General features: G+C 45.2%; 1 protein-coding gene and 1 long non-coding RNA gene across 2 annotated transcripts in view; one reads left to right on the forward strand and one right to left on the reverse strand.

Annotated features, from left to right (window-relative positions):
- CAPN1 (calpain 1) overlaps window positions 1–6,603 on the reverse strand; it is a 54,276-nt gene extending 47,673 nt beyond the window's left edge. The window contains exons 1-2 of the mRNA XM_073351855.2: window positions 6,588–6,603; window positions 5,846–6,009 (exon numbers count right to left, since the gene is read on the reverse strand). The gene's annotated coding sequence lies outside the window, so the exon portion shown is untranslated. The remainder of the gene's footprint in view (window positions 1–5,845; window positions 6,010–6,587) is intronic.
- On the forward strand, window positions 5,757–13,921 carry LOC140914329 (uncharacterized). The gene is made up of 3 exons (XR_012159828.2): window positions 5,757–5,918; window positions 11,070–12,753; window positions 13,587–13,921. It is a non-coding gene; the product is annotated as an uncharacterized LOC140914329 (long non-coding RNA).
- The last annotated feature ends 622 nt before the right edge of the window (window positions 13,922–14,543 follow it).

Below are 14,543 nucleotides of genomic sequence, written 5' to 3' on the forward strand. Positions count from 1 at the left end.
TTTAGATAAGCTATTACCAGCAGGACAGTGGGCTGGGAGGAGGTATTGTTTCATATTCTCTGTGTATAAATAAAGTCTGCTGCAGTTTCCACGGCATGCATCCGATGAAGTGAGCTGTAGCTCACGAAAGCTCATGTTCAAATAAATTGGTTAGTCTCTAAGGTGCCACAAGTACTCCTTTTCTTTATACTACTTTCAGGCACACTACCTTGTGGGAAGTTGATGCTGTGTATTGTGCAGCGGATGCTGTGTATTCTGGGATGCTTCCATGCATCTCAGGAAATTGTAGGTTGATGGACTCCAAAGAGGAGAGTGATTTTTAAATTGACCATGTGCCTTTGAAAATGCCAGCCTTACTTTGCGGGGGCGGAGCAGAGGGAGCAGAGGCTTTCAATGGGAGTTTGAGAGCCTCAAGACCCTGTGGAATAATGTTCTGAACAGACCCAACAACTGAATGGCTGGCCAGCAGGATTTAGAACACAATGTAAAATGAGGTAATAACCGTTGGATTATACAAACCACTGGAGCCTGCCCATTGCATTGGCAGAATTTCATGAGTTGATTTATTATCACATTTGTTTTTTTATTTCAGCATGGTAACAAATGCAGTGCAATTTCCAAAGTTTCCCCAAGAAGAGACAAAAAGATTGTAGCAGACAAAAAGCTTTACCCTGGGAAGATCTTTAAAGATGGAAGAGGAATATAGCACTCTGGAGTGGCTGAACGTTCTTTGGGTACTTTAGAATTTGTTCACATACAGAATAACCCATCCATATGATTCCAATTAATGTGACAGAGTTTTTCATAGAACTAGCCTGCAAGAAACCTGCCCCCCCGGGGATAAAATAATTGACTGTTATGCTGCCCAACACCACCAAGTCCTGCAGCTGCAGAACTAATTACATGATAAAATACCAGACCTGCAGCATTCACCAGCCACCCAAATAAACAGCAATTCCCACACCCACAACTCGCTCCTTTTCTGGTTACTGGTTGTGAAAAGAATGTGAATCTAGAAGATTCAAGGAAAAAGGAGGGAACAAACAGGAACCACAACCACACAGCTGGCAACCTCCTGTGGACTCAGTCCAAGAGCATGGATCTGAACTCTTGGAAGTCTCTCCAGAACCCAACACTTCCAGGCTGCGGTGTATTTCTATCACACAATTAGCCACTTCCTTTCTCCTAGCTGTCATCTGTTTAGACCAGGGATCGGTGGCCTTTGGCACATGGCCCGCCAGGGAAAGCCGCTGGTGGGCTGGGACCATTTGTTTACCTGCAGGTTCGGCCGATCACGGCTCCCACTGGCCATGATTCGCCATCCCAGGCCAAAGGGGGCTGTGGGAAGGGCGGCCAGCACATCCCTTGGCCCACGCCACTTCCCACAGCCCCCATTGGTCTGGGACGGCGAACTGTGGCCAGTGGGAGCTCCGATCGGCCGAACCAGCAGACGCTGCAGGTAAAGAAACCATCCCTGCCTGCCAGCAGCTTTCCCTGGCGGGCCACGTGCCAACGGTTGCCGATCCCTGGTTTAGACTGGTACGCTTTTTGGGGCAGGGACTGTCTCTCAGTATGTATATTTAGAGCACCCAGCTAGGGTTGCCAATTTTGGTTGGATGTATTCCTGGAGGTTTTATCACATGACAAACTCTAAAGATTAATCTCTAGTTCTTGGAGAATCCAGGACAATCCTGGAGGGTTGGCAACCCTACACCCAGCTCAATGGGGCCCTGACATTAGTTGAAGTCTCTAGGCACTGGTGCAACCTAAACAATAAGGAGGCAGGATTCTGCAAGCACTTCTATTCTTGACGTCATGTTGTGCATTGAGGAACTGCCTGGGAAGAAGTATTAACTCAATTCTATGTTCTTGTTAGGCCTGACCACATTACAGCTAAGCCACGTTCAGCAGAGCCATGATCTAGACTAGCTCTGTTACAGTGTTCAAACCTTCTTCCTTAACATAAGGTATAAAAGTCACATTATGGACCCAGCTGCTGTCAGCCATTTTTAAACCACACTATTCCTCTTAATGCAGTTAAACAGCTGCACAGAGGGGCCTCTCCAATTATACGCTGTTTGTATTATGGTAGCACCTAGGGTTCCAACTGACATCTGGGCCCTACTGTGTTAGACACTTGTAGTAAAAAACTGTCCCTGCTGCAGACTACACAGTTGAAATAAGGAAAACAGGCACAGAGAGGGAAAGGGTGACACATCAAGTCAGATAACTTGACAACACAAAGCAGGTGATGTGCTCGGACCACTGCCTATCTTGCTGACCAAGTGTATTACTGTTTCCTTGTTTCCTGCATCTGTCTGTATCCAGCTGTTGTTTCTTATCTTATAGTTAGATCGCAAGCTCCCAGGGGCAGGGACCATCTTTTTGTTCCGTGTTTGCACAGTACCTAGCACAGTGGAGTCCTGGTTCACAACTGGAGCTCTTAGAAGCTACCACAATACAAATAAATTACAACAGAGGCAGAGGTGGGAATTGATCCCAGGTGTCCTGATTCCACACAAACCATACCACCTCCCCCCATAGACTTCTGAAGCATTTGCATTAATCTTAGAACAGGTCCTTCAAGTAATACCATGCCTGAAGGAAGAGGGATAACTCATGAGTCTCCACAAGAACATCTCTGCTCTCTGAAATAGACTGACACACCTTGCCCCGGGGGAGGTTGGCATAACTCAGGATCAAAATTTGCAAGTGTTTATCAGGAGGAACCAATCAATGGACATAGATGCACCTAAATATGTTCTCAGCTGAACTGAACTCCTCCAAGCCCAGGTGAGATTTATTCACACAAAGTATGTTTGATTGGAAGTGACTCCAAAAATCAGAGCACCAATCTCCCCTCTGGTGCCTTGGAAAGCATTTACATTCAGCTGATAGTTAGAAAGAAGACTACTTGGCTTATATTAATTTTATGGTGGGGGTTGATTGTTGCTTTCTACTGTTGTATTTTTATTACAATAGTGCCCCAATGCCCCAACCATATAAACACATAGCAAGAGGTATTCCCTGCCCCTTACACTAAATAGACTAGAAAGAAATTTAGACAACATACGTTAAACAGAAAGAGGCATTCACTCATTTACATTGGATCTAGGTTATTAAGGGCTTTATATATTAACATCAGACAGATTATCAGTAAGATTTAATCTTTTTTTAATTGCCACAGCTACTAAATATTTCTTATCTGCTGATTTATCATCACTCATTTATTTCATCTAGGCACTCCCAAAATTACTCCTTTCCTTTTGGGGGTGAGCAGTAATTTTGCTAATGTAATGAGCCCTCAGATTTAGTATTGAAAAGGTGAATTTTTAACCCAAGCTGGAAGTCCCCAAGAGCTAGGAAGGTGTGGGGACTAATGACTGAACCCACTTCCCCAGTACAAGAGAACTTTGTTAAACAAATGAACCTTGAGAGCCTCCAGCTGAGTCAAACAAGTTGAGCAGAACAACCCCAGATCCTCCTGAGAATTCATAAAACAGCCTAAAAACATTTACAATTTACATGCTCTATCCTTTAGAGTTATTATTTGTAACATCAACTAAGATTGGAGCCCCATGGTGCCGGGCACTGTCCAGACACACAGCAAGAGGCAGTCCCTTCCTAAGAGAGCTTACAATCTAAATAAGCAAGACAGATAAAGGGCAAAACTATCCCCATTTAATTTTTCTTTAGCTGTAAAGTGATTTCCCCGGGATCATTCAGGGAATCTGTGGCTGATCTGGGAATTGAACCCATATCTCCTGACACCTATCTACAAGACAATCTGTCCTCTCATCCTTCCTCTTTATGGCAAGAACACTCCAGCTCATAGGGTCTCAATCCTTTTAATATTTAATGTAGTTGGGTTCAAATGTCAACTGTTTTCATTGGTACTCTGATACCACCCTGGTGGCTTATTAGAAACACCAACATAGAGAAGAATGCAGGATTCACACTTGGGCCTTGAGAGGCGGGAGCCTCTTGAACTGCTCAACAGCAAATACAGAAATGATGGAGTCACCATCCAGACCCTGGTAACACTGGCTGATGGTGGGTCTTCAGTCAGCGACTGTGGGGAGACTTGGAACAGACACAAAACAAACCCACAGCAGGGCGGAATATAAAATGTCCTGCTTGATATTCAGCTATGCTATGCTAACTGGTGATTGAATCAGGACATAAGCACCATAAAAGAGATGACTGGCCATTTTCAGTGCCTGCAAGGCAAAGGCCTCATCAGTCCTGCTCCTGCCATAATACTGGAGGGTTTGGCTGAGACTTCACCAATTCAGACTGAAAGAGGGATGCAGCACCATTAGCTAAGCCTGTCTCACCACCATGCAGCCCAGACAACAGTACTGCTCAAGAATTCTTTCCTTTTACATTTCTTATCTGACTGACACCAAAACATTCCAAAGGCCTGGAGCAGATTATTGGCAACTAACTTTGGCACACAAAGCTAGAAGAATGGAAGAGACAGTGTCTTCAGTTTGGAGAAGAGAACATCTTCTGGGGTTTTTCAAAGGAGCCAAGGGGAATTAGGTTCCCAAATCCCATTGATTTCAGCACCCAACTCCTTTAGGCTCATTTGACTAGTTCAGCCAGGCGCATTGCTGCCAAACACCAAGCCCATTCGGAGCCACATTACGGTCTCAAAGCACATCCTGCTGCAAGGAACATATATTGCACAGCTGCAATTATGTACAGATGGGACTGGATTTAAGAACAACATCCTGGAACAAAGAAGTGGATGAAAGCTCCATGTCTCTCTATTGGGATCAGTCTCTGAATGAGACAGCCTCTAAAGAGAGATGGTCTAGTAATTAGAGGACAGGCCAGACTGTGCATTACTGACTCTGTTACAGTCTCTCTGCCTAGCCTTGGGCAAATCACATACATCCAGACCCTCAAATCAGTGGGAGTTAAGCACCTAAAATACCTATGGGGACCATATATCCAGACCCTCAAATCAGTGGGAGTTAAGCACCAAAATACCTATGGGGATGTAGGCCTTATCCTCTCTACCTCCTTCATCCCACTTTACAAGCAAGGAAATAAATGCACCTACCTCACACAGGTGCTGTCAGCATGAATAAGTTAATTGTAAAATAGAAAGCTCCATGTAAGTACCAATTTCCTCCCATCCCTTTCTTAACTTTGCCCTGATGGGGCCCGGGGCAGGCCTTTTGGGACTAGTGAAAATCTCAACTCTCACAATAAGAAGCAGGGTAAAGACTAGCAGAGAAACTTTGGACTTCCAGCAAAAATTCAGATCTCTCTCCCCAAACCATGGAAGATTTTACTGTCAATTAAGAGCAGGGTCAATAGCTTGGCAGCATGCCCCAATTTTTGGCAATCAAATCAATAATTAGGGGAGAGTACAAGTCCCGGTCCCCCTCCTTACGGGTTAAAGAAGGAAATATTAAGAGGGAGAGAAAAATAAAACGAAAGGATTTTGCTCTGTAAACCCCCCCGTGCTGGGAAAGCTGCAAAACAGGCACTAGGATTGTGTAAGAGGCCGTGTCTGCTAAAACTGAAAATGGCTCAAAGGAACAGGAGGACTTGGGGCACCTTAGAGACGAACACATTTATCAGAGCGCAAGCTTTCGGGAAAAAAGCTGATGCTCAGATAAATATGTTCGCCTCTAAGGTGCCCCAAGTCCTCCTGTTCCTTTTGCGGAAACAGACACACGGCAGCTGCTCTGAAACTCGGCTAAAAGGAAACCCCCGCCCAGCCCTTCACGCCCGCAGTCCAGCGGTTTGTAAAGCCCGTCGGGCGCCGCACACCCAGCGAAGGCAACTCATGCAAGCGGCAGGTCGCCGGTGAAGGAAAGCAGCCTACCTCTCGGGAACCGCCGCCAAGGTCCTGATCCCTTTACGCTCAGCCAGCCAAGGCGCTCCTACCCAGGGAGATCGTGAGTCCCCCCCCCTGCGCGACTCCTCCCTTGCAGGCTCCTCCCTCGTGCCCCTGCCCGCACACAAACCGCGTCTTGCAAATACAAGAGCCTGGCGGAAGGAGAAGAGGAAAGAAGGGACATTTTGGTGCGGCCAGCGCCGCCCCGCCGCCGCCCCCCCTCTCCCAGGGCCACCCCACCGCGCGCTTGGCAAGGGTCGCTTTGGCGGAGGAAGGGCGGCGGGGGCAGCTGAGAGTTTGTTTGGCTGCACCAGCGCGGCGCCAGACACGCTCTCCCCCGCCTCCCCGCAGTTCCTTCTCCGCATTGCGAGAGCCTCCCGGCAGGCCGGCGGCCAGAACTCGCTCTCCGGGGGCAGGGGGAGCCCGGGGACGGGGAATACCGCCCGGTGGGCAGCGGTGAACCGACCCTACAGGGGCCTCTTTGCTAACGAGTACGTACGTAGCTCTCAAAACACTACGGCAGAGAAAACGGAGCAGGGGACGAGGGGAAATGGACACAGCCCCCTCGCCGGCTGTGGCCACGCCTGAGCTTCCCGTCCCCTTAGATCTCTGCGCCGAGACACTCACGAACGCTGAGCCCCCTGCCATCCCGGATCCTGGTTCCCTAACCCGCATTTCTGAGCACCCAGCTGCCACCTCTACTCCCTGCTCCTGGCTCCCCAGCGCCTACCTCTCTGCTCCCAGCCCACAGAGCCCGTCCGACGCCACTGATCCACCCAAGCCTGCCCCTCCCTCCCTTCCTTCTCTGTGTTTTTGGCTTAACGCTGCAGAGAGAAGCCAGCTAGGGTAACCTGCGTGCATAACCTGCCTGGCTCCCCCAGGATGCACAGGATATACGGGTTTCCTTAACACCCCCCCTAAAATTCTTTCCATCTCTCTTGAAGCGGAGCCAACCCCAAGTGCCTGCCCCTGACTCGGGGCCTGCTCTCAGTTCTGCTCATTGCTGACAACCAGGAGAAGGACTCTGTGGTCCTAATCTCCACAGATTCTCCACTCCTCCTTCCTGGCCCCTCAGCCCAGCACCTGGCAAACAGGCTACTAGGCACTCTCCTTGGCATGGGGGAGGTGGAACTTGATGAAATAGTTGAGGAAGGTTAAACGTAGCTTCATACTTCTCCTCTGGGGTGAGCAGATACTGGACAGGGGGTCAAGTGTGTGTGTGTGTGTGTGCGAATTAAAAGTTCAGTGTGATAGTTTTCCAGTGCTTTCCATCCCAAACGAACCCATACGACTTTAAAGATTACATTGCTTTCTCAGGGATCACTCATTCTGGAAATGCAGCCACCTTGTCAGCAACTAACGGCAATGCCAAAACAAGATGGGGACAAGCAGTGGAGTGTACAGTCTCCAAATTAAACTGCACAGAGACTTCTAGGGAAACGGTATTTTGCTGTACTTTACCAGTGTAGACTGTGCTTTGCATTTCTTCCCATTCTACAGATGGGGAAAATTGAGGCATAGTGCAAGCCTCCACAAGAGCAAGAACAGGGAAGGATGGGTGGTCTAGAGAATAAGACAGCATACTGGGAATCAAGAGATTGAGGGCTTGCCTACACTGCAAAGTTGTCGACAAAACTTTTGTCTTTCACGGTTACTTAAAAAAGCACCCCCGCGAAAGACAAAAGTTTTGGCAACGCAAGTGGCAGTGTGAACGCAGCTTTGTCGGCAGGAGTGCTCTCCCGCCGACAAAGCTAACGCCACTCACGGGGCTGGAAGTAGCTTGTCAGCAAAAGTGCCAATAAAGTACTGAAAAAGAGCCTTTACATACGCTGCCTTTTAGCGACAAGGCTGTGTTGACCCAGCCTTGTTGCTAAAAGCTGCGTGGTGTAGACAACAAGCCTCTAGATTCTATTGCCAGCTCTGGCACTGATCCACTGTGTGCTCTTGGGCAAGTCCCTTCCCCTCTCATTCATTATTGATTTAACATATAAGCTCTCTGGGGCAGACTCACTTTTGTCCAAGTGATGCACCTAGCACAACAGGGCCTGGATCTATTTGGACCTGTAGGTTTTACTGTCATGTAGATAACTTTTCTACATTAACTAAAGGAGCTGACTGTTTTAAAGAGTGTACTGGACATAGTGATCCACACCTAGCACAGAGAAGCAGTGCCCTCGGGCATGTATTTTATTCGTTTAAACAGCAGTGTTAGCAAACACTTGTAACTGAATCAAGTGGAAAAAGATCCAGGCTCAAGCTGACACGGGCCTGAGAACTTGGAAGACATACTGAGGTTAGAAGTAAGGCTGTCGAATAATCGCAGTTAACTCATGTGATTAACACAAAAAAATTAACTGCTATTAAAAAAATTAATCACGATTAATCGCACTGTTAAACAATATCATACCAATTGAAATTTATTAAATATTTTGGATGTTTTTCTACATTTTCAAATACATTGATTTCTGTTACAACACAGAATACAAAGTGTACAGTGCTCACTTTATATTATTTTTATTACAAACATTTGCACTGTAAAAAATGATAAATAGTAGTTTTTCAATTCACCTCATACAAGTACTGTAGTACAATCTCTTTAATGTGAAAGTGTAACTGACAATTGTAGATTTTTTTTGTTACATAGCGGCACTCAAAACCAAAACAATGTAAAACTTTAGAGACTACAAGTCCACTCAGTCCTACTTCTTGTTCAACCAATCACTAAGACAAATAAGTTTGTTTACATTTACGGGAAATACTGCTGCCTGCTTCTTATTTATAATGTCACCTGAAAGTGAGAACAGGCTTTCGTTTGCATGGCACTTTTGTAGCCAGCGTTGCAAGGTATTTACATGCCAGATATGCTAAACATTCGTATGCCCCTTTATGCTTCAGCCACCATTCCAGAGGAGATGCTTCCATGCAGATGAGGCTTGTTAAAAAAATAATGAATTAATTAAATTTGTGACTGAGCTCCTTGGGGGAGAATTGTATGTCCCCTGCTCCGTTACCCTCATTCCGCCATTTATTTCATGTTATAGCAGTCTTGGATGATGACCCACAGCACATGTTGTTTGTTCTAAGAACATTTTCACAGCAGATTTCACAAAACACAAAGAAGGTACCAATGTGACATTTCTAAAGATAGCTACAGCACTCGACATAAGGTTTAAGAATCTGCAGTGCCGTCCAAAATCTGAGAGGGACGAGGTGTGGAGCATGCTTTCAGAAGTCTTAAAAGAGCAACGCTCCAATAAGGGAACTACAGAACCCAAACCACCAAAAAAGAAAATCAACCTTCTGCTGGTGGCATCTGACTCAGATGATGAAAATGAACATGCATCGGTCTGCTCTACTTTGGATCGTTATCGAGTGGAACCCATCATTGGCATGGATGCATGTCCTCTGGAATGATGATTGAAGCATGAAGGGACAGATGAATCTTTAGCACATATGGCATGTAACTATCTTGTGACGCCAGCTACAACAGTGCCATGCAAATGCCTGTTCTCACTTTCAGGTGACATTGTAAACAAGAAGCAAGCAGCAGATTGTAACCAAACTTGTTTTGCCTGAGCGATTTGGCTGAAGTAGGACTGGGTGGACTTGTAGGCTCTAAAGTTTTACATTGTTTTATTTTTGAATGCAGTTATTTTTTGTACATAATTCTACATTTGTAAATTCAACTTTCATGATAAAGAGATTGCACTACAGTACTTGTATTAGGTGAACTGAAAAAATACAATGTCTTATTTTGTACAGTGCAAATATTTGAGATAAAAATAATATAAAGTGATGACTGTACACTTTGTATTCTGTGTTGTAATTGACATCAATATATTTGAAAATGTAGAAAATATTTAAAAAGTTGGTATTATATTATTGTTTAACGGAGCAATTAATCGCGATTAATTTTTTTAATCACTTGACTGCCCTAGTTAGAAGTGAATAGGGCCTCAGTTTTGGGTTTCACCCAGCAGAGGGCACCCTCTCACACCATACGCAGGAAGAGCATCCTGTTGCTGAGTGAGCAACACCATTTACTGTAGCAGGTTGGTGCTGGAAATTCTTTAAGTGCAACTCCAAACGAGCTTTCAGAGGTGGGGAAGATGAAGTGCACAGAGAGGTAGCTTGGCACCATTAGTTTGCCTGCTGCAGTTTCGGAGATATCATTTCATGTTTTTGTAGCACTGCTGTCTGTCATTAAACTACTACCATCTTTCAGCCCAATCTAAGCAGCCTCTCTCAGTTGTAGGTGTGTGACTCCTGGATGAGCCATTTTTCAGCAGCTACCCTTCAGTTCAAGAGGAGAGGAACTAGACAAGACAGGAGCAGATCCATTGCTATAGAGAATGATATACAGAAAGCACAAAATTATTAGCACATGAATTAATACTATACATTTGTTCCCTCTTCTCTTTGGTAGTTTATGTGGGGTATGTTCTGGTCAAAACAAAGGCTCTTCCCTCAAGGAAGAAAATGATACAACTCAGCTTGTTGTTAGTGAATCATAAAACATGGTGCAGGGTATTAAGAAGAGGTGGGATCTTTTTCCAGCTCAAACTGCTGCATTCACTGCTGGAGTGTGACTGAAAGGAATCAAGTGTTTGGGGGGTTTATGCAGGGATTTCAGCACTTTGAACATCATAGAACCATAGGACTGGAATTGGAAAGGACCTTGAGAGTTCATCAAATCCCATCTCCTGTACTGAGGCAGGACAAAGTAAACCTAGGTGAAGGGCCAAAATCCCAATAATATGTAGGTAAGATCTTGACCATAGTCTCTGTTAATGACCTTTCACATAGGCCCTAATTCCTCGGCTTGGTCTGAGGCCTAGTTAACAATGGACAATACATGGCTAAAGAAAGATGGGATGAGCAGGAGACAGCCTTGTTTTGCTTATTTTATGTATAGTTGAAACGGAGACAGCATAACTCCAGGTAGAGAGCAGTAATTGGGAGGCTTATCAGGAATCATAGGCACATAATTCACTGAGAGGAGACTTGAAGTCTACTCCCTGGTTCAGGAAAAGATAACGGTACATACTCCCCTAATGCCAACCAGGGTTCAGAGAGGCCTAATATGATAGCATGAGTTATGGCATCCTCCCTCACAGATGCCAACCCCAGTTCGCAGAAATGCAGGGGTAAACCATACACAATTGTCATTGCTGTGTACTGTTTACTTTTCTTTTTGCTTTAAACCCTCCAGCAATGTACCTGTGGGCCAACCTGTCTGGAAAGAGCCACCGTCATTTCTATGGACCTGAAATCAGGATTTAACTTATACATTGCAAGAAGAGAATTTGAGGGATAACAACTGTGTATTAGCAAACATGTTAACCTGAGCTATGCGCAGAGCCATTATGTAATCTTTTAGACTACTGCTAGAACCTATCTAGCGGCTTGGAAACTCGCACTCTGTCGCTTCTCTCCACCCATTGGCACCCTATATAATCTATTGTAATCAATTGTTTAGCAGTGTCTTACTGAGCCTAATAAGCAAAGTGACACTCCGACAGCACTGTGTGTAATAAATCCTCATGCTTGACTGTACATGGTGTCGAACTTCCATTCCATTCTCAAGGTCCATCCCTTTCAGGTGTTTGTCTAACCTGTTCTTAAAACTCTCCAACGATGGGGATTCCACAATCACCCTTGGAAGTCTCTTTCAGAACTTAACTACCCTTACAGTTGGAAAGTTTCTCCTATTGTCTAACCTAATGCTATGGCTACACTGCACACCATACAGCAGCACAGTTGTGCTGCTACAGCAGTGTAGCTGTTCTTTGTTTCTCCTGCTGACAAAATAAAGCCACCCCCCTTGAGAGATGGTATCTTTGTGGGTGGGAGAGCGTCTCCCGCCAACAAAGCACTGTCCACACCGGCGCTTTTTGTCAGTAAAACTTTTGTTGGTCAGTGCTGTGGTTTTTTTTTTCAGACCCTCTACCAACAAAAGTTTTACTGGCAAAAGTGCAGTGTAGACAATCCCCAGTATCGAAGATGTAGGCTAAGCCCACTACTTCTTGTCCTACCTTCAGTAGATAGGGAGAACAAATTATCACAGTCCTCTTTATAACAGCCCTTAACATATCTGAAGACTTATCAAAGTCCCTCAGTCTTCTTTTCTTAAGAAACACAACCAGTTTATTTTTTTTTAACCTTTCATTGCTCCCCTCTGCATTCCTTCCCATTTGTCCACATTTTTCCTAAAGTGTGGCACCCAGAATTCGGCACAGTTCTCTGGCTGAGCAGTGAGGGACAGTTACCTCCGATCTGACATACAACACTCCCTGTTAATACACCCCAGAAAAATATTAGCCTTTTTCTGTAACTGCACCAGCTTGATGACTCAGGTTGTGATCTACTATAACCTCCCAACTCCTTTTCAGCAGTACTACTGTTGGATAATATTAAAGAAGTTCTGTATTAAAATCACAAATGAGTTTGATTCCCCATAGTGTAAATTCCAGGGTATTACTAATTAAGAGGTCTCTTGGTTTTTGGTATGGTTTCTCTCCCTCTCTGTGTGAAACTTGCAAGCTGCTAATTGTGTTAGTACATCCTAAGACAGAGTCTGTTCTCAAAGCAATACTTTGTAACAGAAACAGCACACAGACTCCCCTGCTCTTTTGTTGTATTTATCTCGCTTTGGTAACAATTGTGATTAAAATAGGGATAGAGGATGTATGTGAATGGATGCTTGGTGGGGATAATAATTGAATGATCAGGGAGGTGCCAGCCTAAGAATCCAGTGTCCAGCGGCCAAAGAAGGCATCAAGTGGCAACAATCAGAGGACCCCCCAGAGGGCAGACTGGAATCCACCCAACAGCCTCAAGGATGGGAGAACCAAAGAACAACACAGAGCTGTCAGGAATGTGCCATCTGCTGATAGGTTTCAGAGGAACAGCCGTGTTAGTCTGTATTCGCAAAAAGAAAAGGAGTACTTGTGGCACCTTAGAGATTCTAAATCAGCCATAAAAATGTTGGCATACTGTGGGGCCATGCGGGTACCCATAGCAGTGCCGCTGATCTGAAGGTATACATTGTCCCCAAATGTGAAATAGTTATGGGTAAGGACAAAGTCACAAAGTTCAGCCACCAGGTTAGCCGTGACATTATCGGGGATAGTGTTCTTGACGGCTTGTAGTCCATCTTTGTGTGGAATGTTGGTGTAGAGGGCTTCTACATCCATAGTAGCCAGGATGGTGTTATCAGGAAGATCACCGATGGATTGAAGTTTCCTCAGGAAGTCTACCCCCCCCCCCCAGATGTTCTGGTTTAACTTGGATTTAAACCTGGAGAATGGTCAGTTTAGATGAGCTATTACCAGCAGGAGAGTGAGTTTGTGTGTGTATGGGGGTGGGGGGGATGTGAGAAAACCTTGATCTATGCAGGAAATAGCCCGACTTGATTATGTAAAGAGTTGTCACTTTGGATGGGCTAGCACCAGCAGGAGAGTGAATTTGTGTGGGGGGGTGGAGGGTGAGAAAACCTGGATTTGTGCTGGAAATGGCCCACCTGTTGATCACTTTAGATAAGCTATTACCAGCAGGACAGTGGGGTGGGAGGAGGTATTGTTTCATGATTTCTGTGTGTATATAAAGTCTGCTGCAGTTTCCACGGTAAACATCTGATGAAGTGAGCTGTAGCTCACGAAAGCTCATGCTCAAATAAATTGGTTAGTCTCTAAGGTGCCACAAGTACTCCTTTTCTATCTGCTGATAGATTCAGCAACAGCATGATGAAGCAATTCCCAATGACTGGCATAGGAATAAATTCCTATAAAAATGGACTCTAGAAACTGAGCACTTTGGGGTCTGATTCTGCAAACCATCTTCCAGGAGCGTCAGATGGGCATCTGACAAGGCCCTTCTCCCTCCTTGTGTCCAAGCCACCTGGCCAGTGGCTCGGCATGAGTAACTCTAAGGCTGGTAACAATGATAACAACCTTGCAGAACCTGTGTGTGTATGAATGAATGTATGAATAAATATGAAACTGAATGGAATGTTATAGCTATAACTAACTGCTTACTATGATTCTTTCTGTATTCACAATAAATGTGGCATTTGAATACAGAACTGACCCCTGTTAGGCCCCCATAGGTCTGACCTCCCCACTTTGACAGCAAACCTTTGATAACTACTCCGAGTATGGTCTTTCAATCAGTTGTGCGCCCACCTTATAGTGCTTTCATCTAGTTTGCTTATCAGAATGTCACATGGGACTGTGTCAAAAGACTCAAGAGCTGTGACAGGCACCAACATTTTTAGTAGGTCTCCTCTACACATGGCACTTGATTAAGGCATGTCTTGGTGAAGACACACTCTTGTTCCAGAAGTTATTCACAAATAGCTGTTCTTAATTCCCTGTGTAGACATACCCTTAGATTTCTACCAGTAAGGTACTGAGAAGGGACGTATCCCTCCCATATAACAAGTCAAAGGCAGCCCTAGGAATACAGTGGCAAGACTCCCGTCACCCTGTTTAGTGGTTAAGATTTGCATTTGCCTATTAATTGGAAATAAGATGGAGTTTCATGCCCCACCCAGACACTGTCCCTACCTCCATAAGTAATGCCAGGCACCACAGCCTGAGAAAGTGCTGTGCCCTGTAGCCCAGGCTCTCTCATTGCCTATAGACAGCTGCGGAGAGGGATGCCAAATTAAAGAGACTACCAAGCT

The sequence above is a fragment of the Lepidochelys kempii genome, chromosome 7, assembly GCF_965140285.1.
Source record: "Lepidochelys kempii isolate rLepKem1 chromosome 7, rLepKem1.hap1, whole genome shotgun sequence".
In the NCBI taxonomy this organism is placed as follows: Eukaryota; Metazoa; Chordata; order Testudines; family Cheloniidae; genus Lepidochelys; species Lepidochelys kempii.